At 35.9% G+C, this 14,665-nt stretch overlaps 1 pseudogene; it reads right to left on the reverse strand.

The window, feature by feature from the left end:
- Positions 1-1,905: 1,905 nt before the first annotated feature.
- LOC137234813 (DNA-directed RNA polymerase II subunit RPB1-like) lies at positions 1,906-10,932 on the reverse strand (annotated as a pseudogene).
- Between the last annotated feature and the right edge of the window lie 3,733 nt (positions 10,933-14,665).

Below are 14,665 nucleotides of genomic sequence, written 5' to 3' on the forward strand. Positions count from 1 at the left end.
CTTAAAGATTTATTTAGGTTTTATTGGTGTATTCATCAATTTCATAAAAAGGCACAAAAGAAATCAGTAAAAACTATATTGCATTTTTCTTTTGAATCTTATCTGCTTAACTAGAAATAGTCAAGTGGAATGACTCAGCCAGAGTTCAATAGATTTGTTATATTCGTGAGTTTTTAAGCCCAAAATAGTAAATAAAACGGTTACTCAGTTAATTCAATTATTGGTTTATTTCACACTATTTATTTGATATTTCTGTCAATAAAATTAACATTTGTATATCGTTAGAAGCACAAAATCGTACTCTATTAATTGGCCGAAGAATAAACAGATGGGAAGTTATAATATACCAGTACATGTCTCGACTTATAAAAAAGGGGTTTTTGGCTCTAATCTCGAATATCAAGGGCGTACTCGAAATTGCAAGTACTCAGATTTTGTTAAATCGACTAGACCTAAAACGTGTGGTATGTCTCCCAAAGAAGATATTTTAAATTTCATATAGGGCCGATTTCACCAACTCGTCTAAGGCTAAAACTTAGTTGCAACTTAAATTAGCCCAGATTTGAGGCTAATTTTTTTTCGGTTTCACCAACTTAATTACTAAACCCATCAGCTGTTTTATACATAGTTGTATTTTTGGCTACGTTTTAATTACACGCCATCCAGTGAATTTGAAGTATTGTCAGTTACGGTGTCAGTTGGTTTTGGTAATTTTTTAATTTCTTTAAAAATATAATTGCAATATGTCGCGGAAATGCACTCTGAAACTAACAAATTATTAGAAATGTGTGGCAAATATGCGGGAATAATCGAAGGAAAAAAAACCGATTGCATCAGCGTGAAAGATAAAGACGGTGCTTGGGAGAAAATTGCGCAGGAGTTCAAGCAAGTAACGAAATTTATCGTGAATGCAAAGACCTAAAAAAAAAATATAAAAATATTAAGTTTGCTGAAAAAAACAAGGCAGCTGAAGAGCGTAGGGCGGTTTATGGCACTGGCGGCGGTCCTGCTACACCGCAGACTTTGTCAGGTGTGGAGGAGAGGATGTTGTCCATGTTAAATGGCAAAGAGGTGGAAGGTATTCCGAATACTGCCGATTCAGACGCCCTTAATGAAGATAATTATGGTAAATTGCCTAAAATTTTTATGTAGTTTTTTGAGTACTGATTTAGACTTTTCTAGCGGATAAAAACGAGGAACTTCCACAGCCGAATGTAGAAACGCCTGTACCCGGTCCTGCCACACTGCGGACACCTCAAAAACAGTGTGACAAAATGCCTAAAGTCACGTCCTGGGAGCATTTGGCTTCAATTAAAAGTAAATGGACAGAAGCCAAATTGCAGGCAGAGATTTCTTTGGCGAAGAAGGAAGAAGAGAGGGTGGAGCTTCAAATGAAGTTTATGCTTGAGAGGCATGAGCTAGATATTCTCCAATGCAGGGAGCGGCAAGCGGTTGAGATGGAGATATTAAATTTTAAATTACAAAAAGTTAAATTGGAACTTAAAAAATTAAATAACGCGTGAAAGTCGCGCCATCACGTTAATTATATTTGCTTTTTTATTTTAAATTGGTGAATTGAGTTTAGTTAGGTTGCAGATGCTCAATGTAGGAAAAGCTTACTTGGAAATCATGAAAGGTTCGTTGAGATATCACTAAAGACCACAGTTAAAACTTAAAGTTCGAAACTTTAAAGCATAAAATGAGATAGAAGTAGTTTAACTATTTTACCTTTATATTAAAAGTCCAACGACAACTATTGGAGACGACCCGTCATAACTTGACAAAATAATTAACTTCAAATATCAAATCAATTAAAGAAATAAAAAAAAATGCCTTTTATATAATTTAATGATGTAAAAACAAAAATCAATTAGCAATAACTTAAAGAGATCTCATAGATGTAATTTAAGAAACTAAGTCTACAAGACTGTAAACAAATAAATAAATAATACGTATGCGAAGTACTAATTTATCTGCATTATAGTCATTGGAAATACAATTCAAATCAATCACCAAAAACAGCATTAATAATTTCAGCAAATTTGTTCCTTGGTTAATTTCTTATCTGTTATATGTACGTTTACGATCCATTTCAATACGTAATAGCCATGGTAAAATGCGTGTTGGGTCAAAATCAGGCATTTCATAGTAAACATTCACGAATTCTTGATCCTCTGAAATCGCAGTTCGCTGTGGATCGGGATCATAGTAAATGACCGTGTTAGCTGTTACTTTACGCAATGTGGTGTGTTCTAAACGGCACAGTACATTCTTTGCTTTCTCAGCATATCGTACAGCACCGCCTCTGAGGAAGCCTTTGGTTTTTTTTTTTTTTTTTTGAAATGTTACGTTCTTCGATGATACACCAGCAAATGGAAAGTGTTGAGTGTCATCTGCAATACAAATAAAAAAAAAGTAAGACAAATATTTATCAACACACCATAATTACGCACTTGTGTAGCAGGTTCACCCAAACTATGTGCAGCTAAAGCGCCCACCATTTCACCAGGTTTCGCTTGTGCTTGTTGAAAACGTGTTTCAATCTCTCCAATCAACGATTCAAACGCTTAAGTCGATAACCGAAACTCTTCTGCTACATATTTCGTGCAGAGCGTCGAACGTACCAAACATTGAAACAGTAGCGTAGCATTCTCATTAGCCTGTTTTGCCAAACGATCATTACCGACCACAATAACACAACGTTGTAATAAATCATGCACGCCATTAATAACGCGCAAAGGCGACGGATCGGTTGGCATGCGTTTGTTAATATGAAAGATTTTCTGTACATTCCAAATCATGCTTTGCAAATTACACGGTAATACGACCTACTCAATTAAAATAAGTTATAACATAAGTTTTTGCTTAATTAAAAAGTAAACAATGTGTTTTACCTTCGAATCACTATTGGGGAAAATTTCACGCTGCGCTTCACGATCGCGACACAATTGATCCAATCCAATTTCCAATTCGGGCAATGCATTACCGCTTTCGCTCAACTCTTTTATAACATCATCTGTAAAAACTTTACGCATATAACGTTCATTTGACCAATCAAATTTGAATCTTTTTTCTAATGCTTTAGTCGATAGCTTAACGGTAGGTAGATTTTGAAATTCTACTGTTTCACCAGCCAAACCATCTTCGCCATAACGCAACTGAATCAGTTGACCTACAGAGTTACGTACTGTGCCATCATAGTTAACCATAACAGACTCCATAGCCTTAATTAAACGACGCACAGTGGCGCCTTTTGAGTTTTTTCTTTGCAAAAATCATAAATTTTGAATTAATGAAGATATTTTAAAAATTTAAAATGCAAATGAAAGCTAATTATTTGAAGTTTTATTGTGTGAAAGCTCAGAATGTCACAGATACAGGTTGCTTCAAAGAATTCGTCAAATTCGAAAATTTTTAGAAAAATGCAAAAACAAAATGTTTTTAGTAAAAAATAAAAACATAAAATGAGATTTGTCTTATAAAGACATATTTAAGCATTAAATAAGATAAACTAATGATTTTGAGAAGATAGCGTGGCGCTGCCCACTTATGACAAAAAGTTGTATCTAAGTAGTCACGTAATCAATAACTACCAAAATCGATAGACGTATTGTTTCTTTTAAATGGCAATACTCTTATAAAACTCAAATGTCCGTTTTTGGTGCCACAATAACAAGGTGCTTCAAAATTCATCGTAAAATTTTACATGATTTTTTTTTTAATTTACAAGCCAAATATGTATTTTATTAATAACTAAAAGTTATTGAAAGTGGTTCAATGAAATTTTATTTGAGCTAAATATTAAACAGCCAAAGAATTTCGGAAAAAGGGAGTGGTACTGCCCATTTATGCGAAAAAGTGTGATCTTAGTAACCGCTTTACCAATTTGTACCAAACTCGATAGACGTATTGATTTCTATAAAAATTTAATACTCGCTTGAAGGCGGAATGCCTAAGCTTTAAAATAAATTTGATAAACTTTAGAGAAATGCAATAACAAAAAGTATATAACAATTTTTGTTGTTATATCGGACTACTGATTTGTAAGATCGCGGGTTCGAATCGAGCTCAAGGCCTAACAATAATTTTTTATCATTATTATTGTTATGATAAATTTTTTCTTGAAGACAAACAAAAAACCGCTGTGATGGCTGAATGGTTATAGCAGCGGCGCCTAAACGTTGCCGATGAAGGAATTTAGCAGTTCCCGAAATGGATCTATACAACGAGCTTTGGCAGTTGTCTAAAATTTTTTCTTTCTTCTATTCTAATTTAAAAATTTTTTCAATTAAGAAAAAATTTATCATAACAATAATAATGATAAAAAATTATTGTTACGCCTTGAGCTCAATTCGAACCCGCGAACTTACAAATCAGTAGGCCGATATAACAACAAAAATTGTTAATACATCCCAGAGCACGGGGAAAAAGTGTCAATAAAATATGACACTATGGCAGCATTGCCATCAAACAAGTCCAATTTTCACATCCATTCTGCAACAGATGTCGCAGTGTTGTGAATATCAATTGGCACGAACCAGAATAGAAGTAGGATTAATGAAGACAAACAAAAAACCGCTGTGATGGCTGAATGGTTATAGCAGCGGCGCCTAAACGTTGCCGATGAAGGAATTTAGCAGTTCCCGAAATGGATCTATACAACGAGCTTTGGCAGTTGTCAAAAATTTTTTCTTTCTTCTATTCTAATTTAAAAATTTTTTCAATTAAGAAAAAATTTATCATAACAATAATAATGATAAAAAATTATTGTTAGGCCTTGAGCTCGATTCGAACCCGCGATCTTACAAATCAGTAGGCCGATATAACAACAAAAATTGTTAATACATCCCAGAGCACGGGGAAAAAGTGTCAATAAAATATGACACTATGGCAGCATTGCCATCAAACAAGTCCAATTTTCACATCCATTCTGCAACAGATGTTGCAGTGTTGTGAATATCAATTGGCACGAACCAGAATAGAAGTAGGATTAATGAAGACAAACAAAAAACCGCTGTGATGGCTGAATGGTTATAGCAGCGGCGCCTAAACGTTGCCGATGAAGGAATTTAGCAGTTCCCGAAATGGATCTATACAACGAGCTTTGGCAGTTGTCTAAAATTATTCTTTCTTCTATTCTAATTTAAAAATTTTTTCAACTAAGAAAAAATTTATCATAACAATAATAATGATAAAAAATTATTGTTAGGCCTTGAGCTCGATTCGAACCCGCGATCTTACAAATCAGTAGGCCGATATAACAACAAAAATTGTTAATACATCCCAGAGCACGGGGAAAAAGTGTCAATAAAATATGACACTATGGCAGCATTGCCATCAAACAAGTCCAATTTTCACATCCATTCTGCAACAGATGTCGCAGTGTTGTGAATATCAATTGGCACGAACCAGAATAGAAGTAGGATTAATGAAGACAAACAAAAAACCGCTGTGATGGCTGAATGGTTATAGCAGCGGCGCCTAAACGATGCCGATGAAGGAATTTAGCAGTTCCCGAAATGGATCTATTCAACGAGCTTTGGCAGTTGTCTAAAATTTTTTCTTTCTTCTATTCTAATTTAAAAATTTTTTCAATTAAGAAAAAATTTATCATAACAATAATAATGATAAAAAATTATTGTTAGGCCTTGAGCTCGATTCGAACCCGCGATCTTACAAATCAGTAGGCCCATATAACAACAAAAATTTTTAATACATCCCAGAGCACGGGGAAAAAGTGTCAATAAAATATGACACTATGGCAGCATTGCCATCAAACAAGTCCAATTTTCACATCCATTCTGCAACAGATGTCGCAGTGTTGTGAATATCAATTGGCACGAACCAGAACAGAAGTAGGATTAATGAAGACAAACAAAAAACCGCTGTGATGGCTGAATGGTTATAGCAGCGGCGCCTAAACGTTGCCGATGAAGGAATTTAGCATTTCCCGAAATGGATCTATACAACGAGCTTTGGCAGTTGTCTAAAATTTTTTCTTTCTTCTATTCTAATTTAAAAATTTTTTCAATTAAGAAAAAATTTATCATAACAATAAAAATGATAAAAAATTATTGTTAGGCCTTGAGCTCGATTCAAACCCGCGATCTTACAAATCAGTAGGCCGATATAACAACAAAAATTGTTAATACATCGCAGAGCACGGGGAAAAAGTGTCAATAAAATATGACACTATGGCAGCATTGCCATCAAACAAGTCCAATTTTCACATCCATTCTGCAACAGATGTCGCAGTGTTGTGAATATCAATTGGCACGAACCAGAATAGAAGTAGGATTAATGAAGACAAACAAAAAACCGCTGTGATGGCTGAATGGTTATAGCAGCGGCGCCTAAACGTTGCCGATGAAGGAATTTAGCAGTTCCCGAAATGGATCTATACAACGAGCTTTGGCAGTTGTCTAAAATTTTTTCTTTCTTCTATTCTAATTTAAAAATTTTTTCAATTAAGAGAAAATTTATCATAACAATAATAATGATAAAAAATTATTGTTAGGCCTTGAGCTCGATTCGAACCCGCGATCTTACAAATCAGTAGGCCGATATAACAACAAAAATTGTTAATACATCCCAGAGCACGGGGAAAAAGTGTCAATAAAATATGACACTATGGCAGCATTGCCATCAAACAAGTCCAATTTTCACATTCATTCTGCAACAGATGTCGCAGTGTTGTGAATATCAATTGGCACGAACCAGAATAGAAGTAGGATTAATGAAGACAAACAAAAAACCGCTGTGATGGCTGAATGGTTATAGCAGCGGCGCCTAAACGTTGCCGATGAAGGAATTTAGCAGTTCCCGAAATGGATCTATTCAACGAGCTTTGGCAGTTGTCTAAACTTTTTTCTTTCTTCTATTCTAATTTAAAAATTTTTTCAATTAAGAAAAAATTTATCATAACAATAATAATGATAAAAAATTATTGTTAGGCCTTGAGCTCGATTCGAACCCGCGATCTCAAAAAGTATATATTTATAAATAACTAAATTAATTCTTTTTTTTTAAATAAAAAATTAACTTGTACATAGATATCTTATTTTTCAGTAAAGTAACAAAATTGATTAGTAAATCTCTCTTTCATGGTTGTGATAAGAAGTGGGAAACCATTTCTGAGCTATACGCTCTGTAAGATTTTTCTGTGTTCTTACATACCTCGTAGATGATATGACGGGATCAGAAGAGATAGCTAACATGTTGAAAAGGTCTTCGTTTTGTCTAACTCCTGATACTTTGCAGGTGTTCATACATCTATTTCTTTGGAAGTCCTTGTTCTTAGATTCTTGAGCTTCTTCAGACAATTCTCCTAATGGTAAGCACTGGTACTCTATTAAATCGTTTCCATGTGCTAAAATTTTATGTACTGTTGGTGTAAGTTTCTTCTCAGGTTACTTTTGATGCAGCAACTCTGTAGTTTTAGATGCATATTCTCCAAATTTGGGTCCATTAACTGGTTCATGGCAGTTTAAAATATTTAAAATTACTCCCAATCTTTTCACAATATCTCTATCAACTCCTGTTATGCGAGCAGTCACTTCATCGTTTTCAAAAAATCTTCTTGAGGAGTTACCATCATTTGTATTTCCGTATCCATATTTTGGACAGTCAACTCTAAGGTCAATCTCTTTATAGAACGCATCCTGAATTATTTTTTTCTCCTGTTTTGTTTCTCCTTACATGTTGTATTGTTGTCGAAAACTTCTCCTTGTTGTGGTAGTGTATAAGCCAGCTTCAAAACAAATTCCATACATCTTATCCTAGCATGCAAAGGAGATATTCCATACTCATAATTTAGTTCGTCAGTTATTGAATCATCAAGATTTTCAAGACTCCTTCTCGTATTTAAATAATATCGGGCGGCACAATATAGTTGATGACGGACGTGGATTATTCCAATATTCTGCAGCTTCATCTTTTAGTCGTAATGGAACAATAGAAGCCATAAACATATTACTATCTGTAATTGTTTCATCGTCTACATTTATTCTTTGTTTATATGCGCTTTGTCCTGATGATCCATCAATGCTAGCTCCTTTGGCAGTGATTTCAACTTTTCTCCAGCAAAACTTTGAAGGAGTCATGTAGACGTATGATCTATTAGGTTTTGTAGCTTAATTTCAGCTGATAATTCGGTTATTTTGGGACTTAAAGGAACTGCTTCTTTCTTGGCTTGAGTAATTTTTTTGTATCCAGGTAAAATATCGACATTACGTTGCAATAATGACTTATGCAATATAATAATTGTTTTCTTCGTTAAACCGATATCTATAAACAGCGCCAAAGCTTCTTCGGGAGTGTATTTCCTAGGTAGCGCATTTGGTGGTGTGGGAAAGCTGTTTTTGATACTCGTCAGTCGCAGTGGACTTGCTACCGCAACTGCTTCTGTTATATGAGACTTCACGTTTTCTTCGTCTTTTTTATATTTAATAGCCGGTGCTTCTGAAAGATGAGTCGTGGCCATAGCTTTTGCGGTATCAGACAGCTTCCTTTTCCTTGTGTAGGTAGAACACTCTTCTATGGGGTTTGTTGGTCTGCCTCTAGTTGGATTGGTTGACGTGCTAGGCGTTTCGACGTCCAAAAATTTTTTGTCAGCTAGCCACTTTTCATGCTTACTTAGAAATTTTGAATTGATACGATATACGTCCTTCCATTTTCTTTCTATCATAATGTATTGTAAACCAATTTTTTCTTTCAGGCCTTCCTTTTCTTTAATGCTTGTTTCACTCGCTAATTCTCTCATATAGCCTCAACGAAGTCCCGTCTTGACTTTGTAGATTTAAACACCGCAAATAGTTTCGAGTTTTCTAGATACATATTAGAGCTGGCTTCGAGTGTATCTGACTAAATATTAATCTGTGACCTATATTTAAAAATACTATTCACTTTATTTAAGTAAACAGAATACTTAGTTCCTTAATCTCCAAAAGACGAATGCATTGTATGATGGATAGCTTTATATACCTACTCAAATTATTAAAATGAATTTCATGTATACAATTCGTAACTAAAAAAATGTATGTTGTTAACAAGTTTCAATAACAAAAACGACCTTACGGCCGTACTGAATTATATACACCTGCTCAAGCGCGTATTTATGCCCAAAGTTGTTTAACTTTATTTGATGTAAAAAGTGAAGTTGCAGCTGGACGCAGGTAGACTTTATGAATTTAAGTAACTGAATATTTCACAAATAACTACTGTTAATTTGACGGAGCACATATTTTAGCATTTTTTTTTTTCATCAAAGTTTTAAAAAGGGCTTAAAAATAGGCATTTCGAAAAACAGGTATACCCGCCAACTTTAAAAAAAAAAAATTGTTTTTTTGTTTCAATCCTAATTTAAATTATCTTTAATTGCTATACAAGGAAACGACAACCGGTCGCCTTATTTACTCACAAAACCTTTTTAAATACAACGAAAAAAAGAAAAATTTTAAATTTTTCCCAATGTTGAAAATTGGTCAACTTTGAGCGGCTCTACCTGGTAAATTGTATTCTTGATCCCTGGAAAATTCTCTATTAGAAACATGTACGCTTTCATGATTTTTTTGATTTTTGCTATGCTTTAACGGCAGAGGCGCCACTGTGCGACGTTGGATATAACCAGTTTCAGCAGTTTTTACAGCAGTATCGATAAGACCTTCACGACCACCCATAGCGTGAAAATAGAATTCTGATGGCGTCAAACCTGCAAGGTATGAATTTTCTACGAAACCATGTGACTCAGGACCGTAATCGTAATGAAATGTGGCAAAGTACGTTTGCGAAAACCATATTGTATACGTTTACCCTCAACGTTCTATTGACCCACACAAGCAATAACCTGTGAGATATTAATATTGGAACCTTTAGAACCCGACACCACCATAGCCTTTAAATTATTATATTCGGTAGGCGATTTCTTAGGAGAACCACCAGTTTTGTGACGAGCATATTTTAGTATACTATTTACTTGATTTTCGAAAGTTTGACGCAAAGTATTACCTGTAAGTGAAAAATAAGTTTAAGAGATAAAAAGAAAATGTATTGCACGTGAGATAACGCACCAGGCGTTGGTCCAACTCCATGTAGTGCGCTTTTTGAATAACGTTAATGACATCATATTTGGCTTTCTTAATTGCCATCTGCATTATAAGTTTGAAGATCACCAATTATATCACCAATGTCGATACTGTGACCTTCCAATAACAACCAATTGTTAATAACAGCCTGAATATTACCGTAGAAACGGCCAGCAATTTTAATTTGCCTAGGTGTTATATGTATATTCATCACCATCAAAATCAGCATTATATGGTGATGTGCATGACAAATTCATACGGAATGTTGACCAAGGCAGCACTTTGACACGATGTCCCATCATACTCATTTTATATAGTGTAGGTTGACTATTGAAAATAACTAAATCATCATCGCGTAAATGTCTTTCGACTTTATAGCCACATTGTAAATGCAAACCTGAAGGTTAAGGATGGAAACGCAAATCTATTTAGCGGCAGGATATTGACTAACTCTTGCATGCGATCGATATTTAATGGTGTAACCAATTCTGAAAATGTTAAATTTTGTGCAATTGAACGTGGTACACCGACTTGATCGATACGAAAATTTGGATCTGGTGTTATGACAATACGTGCTGGGAAATCGTTTACCCATCAAATTACCACGTATACGCCCGTCCTTACCCTTCAAACGTGCTTTGATCGCTTTTAGCAGCTTTTAGTAGACATATCTGCCATGAAAGATTTGAGTTCACGTGATAGCGTTGGTGTTTTCCAGTTAGCTTTAATAGAATGGATCTGTGAAGAAATAATACAATTTATTTTAAAAAGAAAATACATAAATGTATTTCTACTTACGTTCTCCTTTAGGAATATCAAAGGCTTTTGTTGACTTCAAGAGTATTTTCATTATCGAGCTGCTGCTGTTTGTGATTGGCCGCAATGCCATCGACTATAGTGTTGTTATCAATCGGTTGCTGGAAGTTTTTCAGTTTTTGAAATGTTGGCGCGTTGTACTAAATTTGGTTCGGTAACCATTATGCTGAAAATATCGATATCACCCTGACGGGTTACATTTGGATGCAGAATTTTCTCTTCCACTAATCTGGTAACCTTGCCGTGCGCGGACGTGTTTTTGATCGCTCTTCGAATTGTTATTCTTTTTACTTTGTAAACAAGTTTTATCATTTATAAATATTTATTCATATAATAGAAAATAGTTTATAAGTTTAATTTGGTATTAAATCTTTACACAGTGCAATATACATAGTGGCTTTTTGTGCAATTTAAACATTCAGTCTGTGTGTTCATATATCATAGATTTTCATAAAAATTTGTGTAACTGCATACCTTTTTGTTGGTAGCTGCTATTAGCAAGTCATTGTGTGCCCTTTTTGCTTTGTGTTGTGTTCGCTGCTAGCTATACGCTGTCTTGCGATTTGCATCCAGTGCTCCAAAATAACTCTCACCCATAATTTTTGAACAGATGTTCAATTTATCCTATACTCATAGTTTCTTTTGCTTATTTTTCTTTTGGGTTTGTTTAACTTTGCAACTATGTTGGATTGCTGTGTCAAGATGTGCACCAATCAAAAGAAAATTTCCCGGGGTGATACTTATGTTTGTTGTTGGCTCTGTGATAATATGGCTCATGTTATCTGTGCCGGTTTCTCTCACATAGGTGGTCGGGTGGTTGACCTAATATCCAGCAAAATTGGACTGAACTGGACATGTCATGATTGTCGTTCCGTAGAAAATGACATGCGAGCTTTTATGAGGCAAACTCAGAAAGAGTTCAACAACATTTTTATTGGATTTCGTGACCTTAACGAAAGATTCAAAACGATGGAGGCTCACTTTAAAAAATTGAAAGTGATATCTGAATCCCCAAAACGTAAGAAATGTATGCCCAACAATAACTCCAACTTGTCTTCGAGTCAGGGGCAAAGCTGTCCTCCTACGAAAGTCCCTTCAACCGCGTTGACTGATACGAACAGGCTTACCAAAGACATTATGAACAATGCAGCTCAGGAATCTCCACAAGAATCTCCACAAGGTTGCGTCGAGACTTCCAGTGAGACGATCTCTGGCAAATTAAACGATGCACGAACTAATAGTGGTACCTTTGCGGCTGTTTGTTCTACGTCACCAATGTTGATTTCGCTGGACTCCCCAATTCATCCTACACCTCCACCGGTATCTTTAGCTCCAACAATAACAGTTACCGATACTGGGGTTGTTGCTAACGATACAAGTGTACCTGAAAAAAATAGTACGGGCTCGATAACCAACGCTATAACGGCCGCACCTTTCCAGCTCTCTGGTGCGCTATCCGCTACTCCTTTGCAGGTGACTGCCGTGCCACCTCGTAGGGCTGTATTTGTGTCCCGATTACACTCCTCGCTTACCGAAAATGACATTGCTCATTACGTTTGCTCTAAACTTGGTGTTGCTCCCACTAGTAACATCAATGTGTATAAATTTAACTCTAAATATGAGAGAGACACCTCCTCATTTAAAATATCCCTTTCAGATGAATATTTCGATAAGGTACTTGATTCCTCTTTTTGGCCCAAGCATACTGTGGTTCACTTGTTCACGAGAAAGGCGAGGGCCGAACCTGTTTTTTTACAGCCAAAAAACGGTATGACGAACACAGTAATAACAACACAAAGGTAATTGCTCATCTGTCCCGTCTTCTCATTAATTAACAAAATGTTCGTGGTTTACGATCAAAACTTGTTCCATTCTTCCTTACTTCTTTCAACTTTTCTGCACAAGTTGTAGCTTTTACGGAGACCTGGCTAAAGCCTGATAATTACAATTCTGAGGCTTTTCAAATAAATATGCTGTTTATCGGCGTGATCGCATCTCTAGAGCGGGAGGTGTCCTTATTGCTGTTGAATCTAACCTATCGTTTGAGTTGATTTCGCTGGACAATATCTCTCATATCGAATTCATAGCAGTTAGGCTTTCATTCGGTAGCTATAGCGTAATTGTTTGCTGTTCGTATATACCACCTCGTTCGGATATGGATGTTTATGCTAGTCATAGCTTGGCCATCTGTGATTTGCATTCGCAGTTGGGAGATAACGATCGACTTGTTGTTGTTGGTGACTTTAACTTGCCAACAGTTAGTTGGGTTAATATAAGTGATTCAAACTTTTTAACTCCCACTGCTCAACATGAGTTTCTCAATTGCTTGTTAGACTCATCTCTTTTACAGATTAACAATGTTCCAAATAGTGGAAATAAAATGCTGGATTTAGTATTTGTGGATGGCTCGGTGGGTACTGCCCTTACGCGAATACCACCTTTATCCCTTCCAGAAGACCCTCTTCACCCTACGCTAGAGATATCACTTGATATCAGCCTACCCCGTAGGATTCAAGTACAGTCTCGTCCCCGATCTAGATGCTTCTACAAAGCGAATTTCATTATGCTCAATGATCTATTGGCTTCCCATGATTGGTCGGATCTCTATGCTTGTACTGATGTCGATTCGGCTATCTCTATATTTTACAGTACGCTTGATGGCTTCTTTGATACCTGCATTCCTACTCGCTATACCCTATGTTCGAATAAGCCCCCTTGGTTTTCAAGGCAACTCATCAGACTTAATAACATTAAATCTAGGCTTTATAAGAGGTTCAAGAAATCTGGAGCATCTGCAGACCTCTCTAAATATCTAATAGCTCGTTCTAAATTTCACCGTCTTAATCAGCTTTGTTATAAAAATTACTTGAGTTGTTGTAAAGCCCAATTTTTTAGAAATCCAAAAAAGTTTTACAGTTTCGTAAATTCAAAGCGGAAAACTTCTGGGTATCCTTCCTCATTAACCTTTGGAGGTAAAAAAGCTTGCACTGATGACGACGTTGCTGAACTATTTTCTGAGTTCTTTAAGTCCACGTATTCATCCAGTGGTTTTCATTCCGGTTAATATCCCTATCATGTAGATAGCTCAAATTACATTAGGAATCCTGCTATTGGTGGTAATATTGTTCTTCAGAGTCTTCAATCTTTGAAGCCCACCTTTTCTCCGGGACCGGACGGTGTTCCTAGTTGCGTGCTTAGGTACTGCGCCGAAAACATGTATGGGCCTATTTTAAAATTATTTGAGCTATCTCTGGGATCTGCGTCATTCCCGGCACTTTGGAAACAGTCTTTTATTATACCCCTGCATAAAAAAGGTAGTAGGTCAAAAGTTGAAAACTACAGGGGTATTGCTAAACTTTCAGTCATTCCTAAAGTCTTTGAACAGATTGTCACCAGTCAACTGCAATATCAGTGTTCTAGTCTTTTATCTGCATGCCAACACGGTTTTATTCGTCAAAGGTCAACCACTACAAATTTGCTTGTATTCACCTCTATAGTTATGGAAGGATTTTTAGCGAACAAGCAAACGGATGTCATCTACACCGACTTCAGCAAAGCATTTGATACCGTCAACCATGAGTTGCTTATTCATAAGCTTGATTTACTGGGCTTTCCGTTTCACCTATTAATGTGGCTGAAAAGCTATCTTGCTAACCGGACCCAAAAAGTCCTGTTCAAGTGCAATCTGTCGGAATCGTTCGGAGTTTCCTCCGGCGTACCCCAGGGAAGTCATCTAGGCCCTTTGATCTTTGCCCTTTTCATTAATG

This window comes from Eurosta solidaginis, chromosome X (assembly GCF_040869045.1).
Source record: "Eurosta solidaginis isolate ZX-2024a chromosome X, ASM4086904v1, whole genome shotgun sequence".
Taxonomy (NCBI): Eukaryota; Metazoa; Arthropoda; class Insecta; order Diptera; family Tephritidae; genus Eurosta; species Eurosta solidaginis.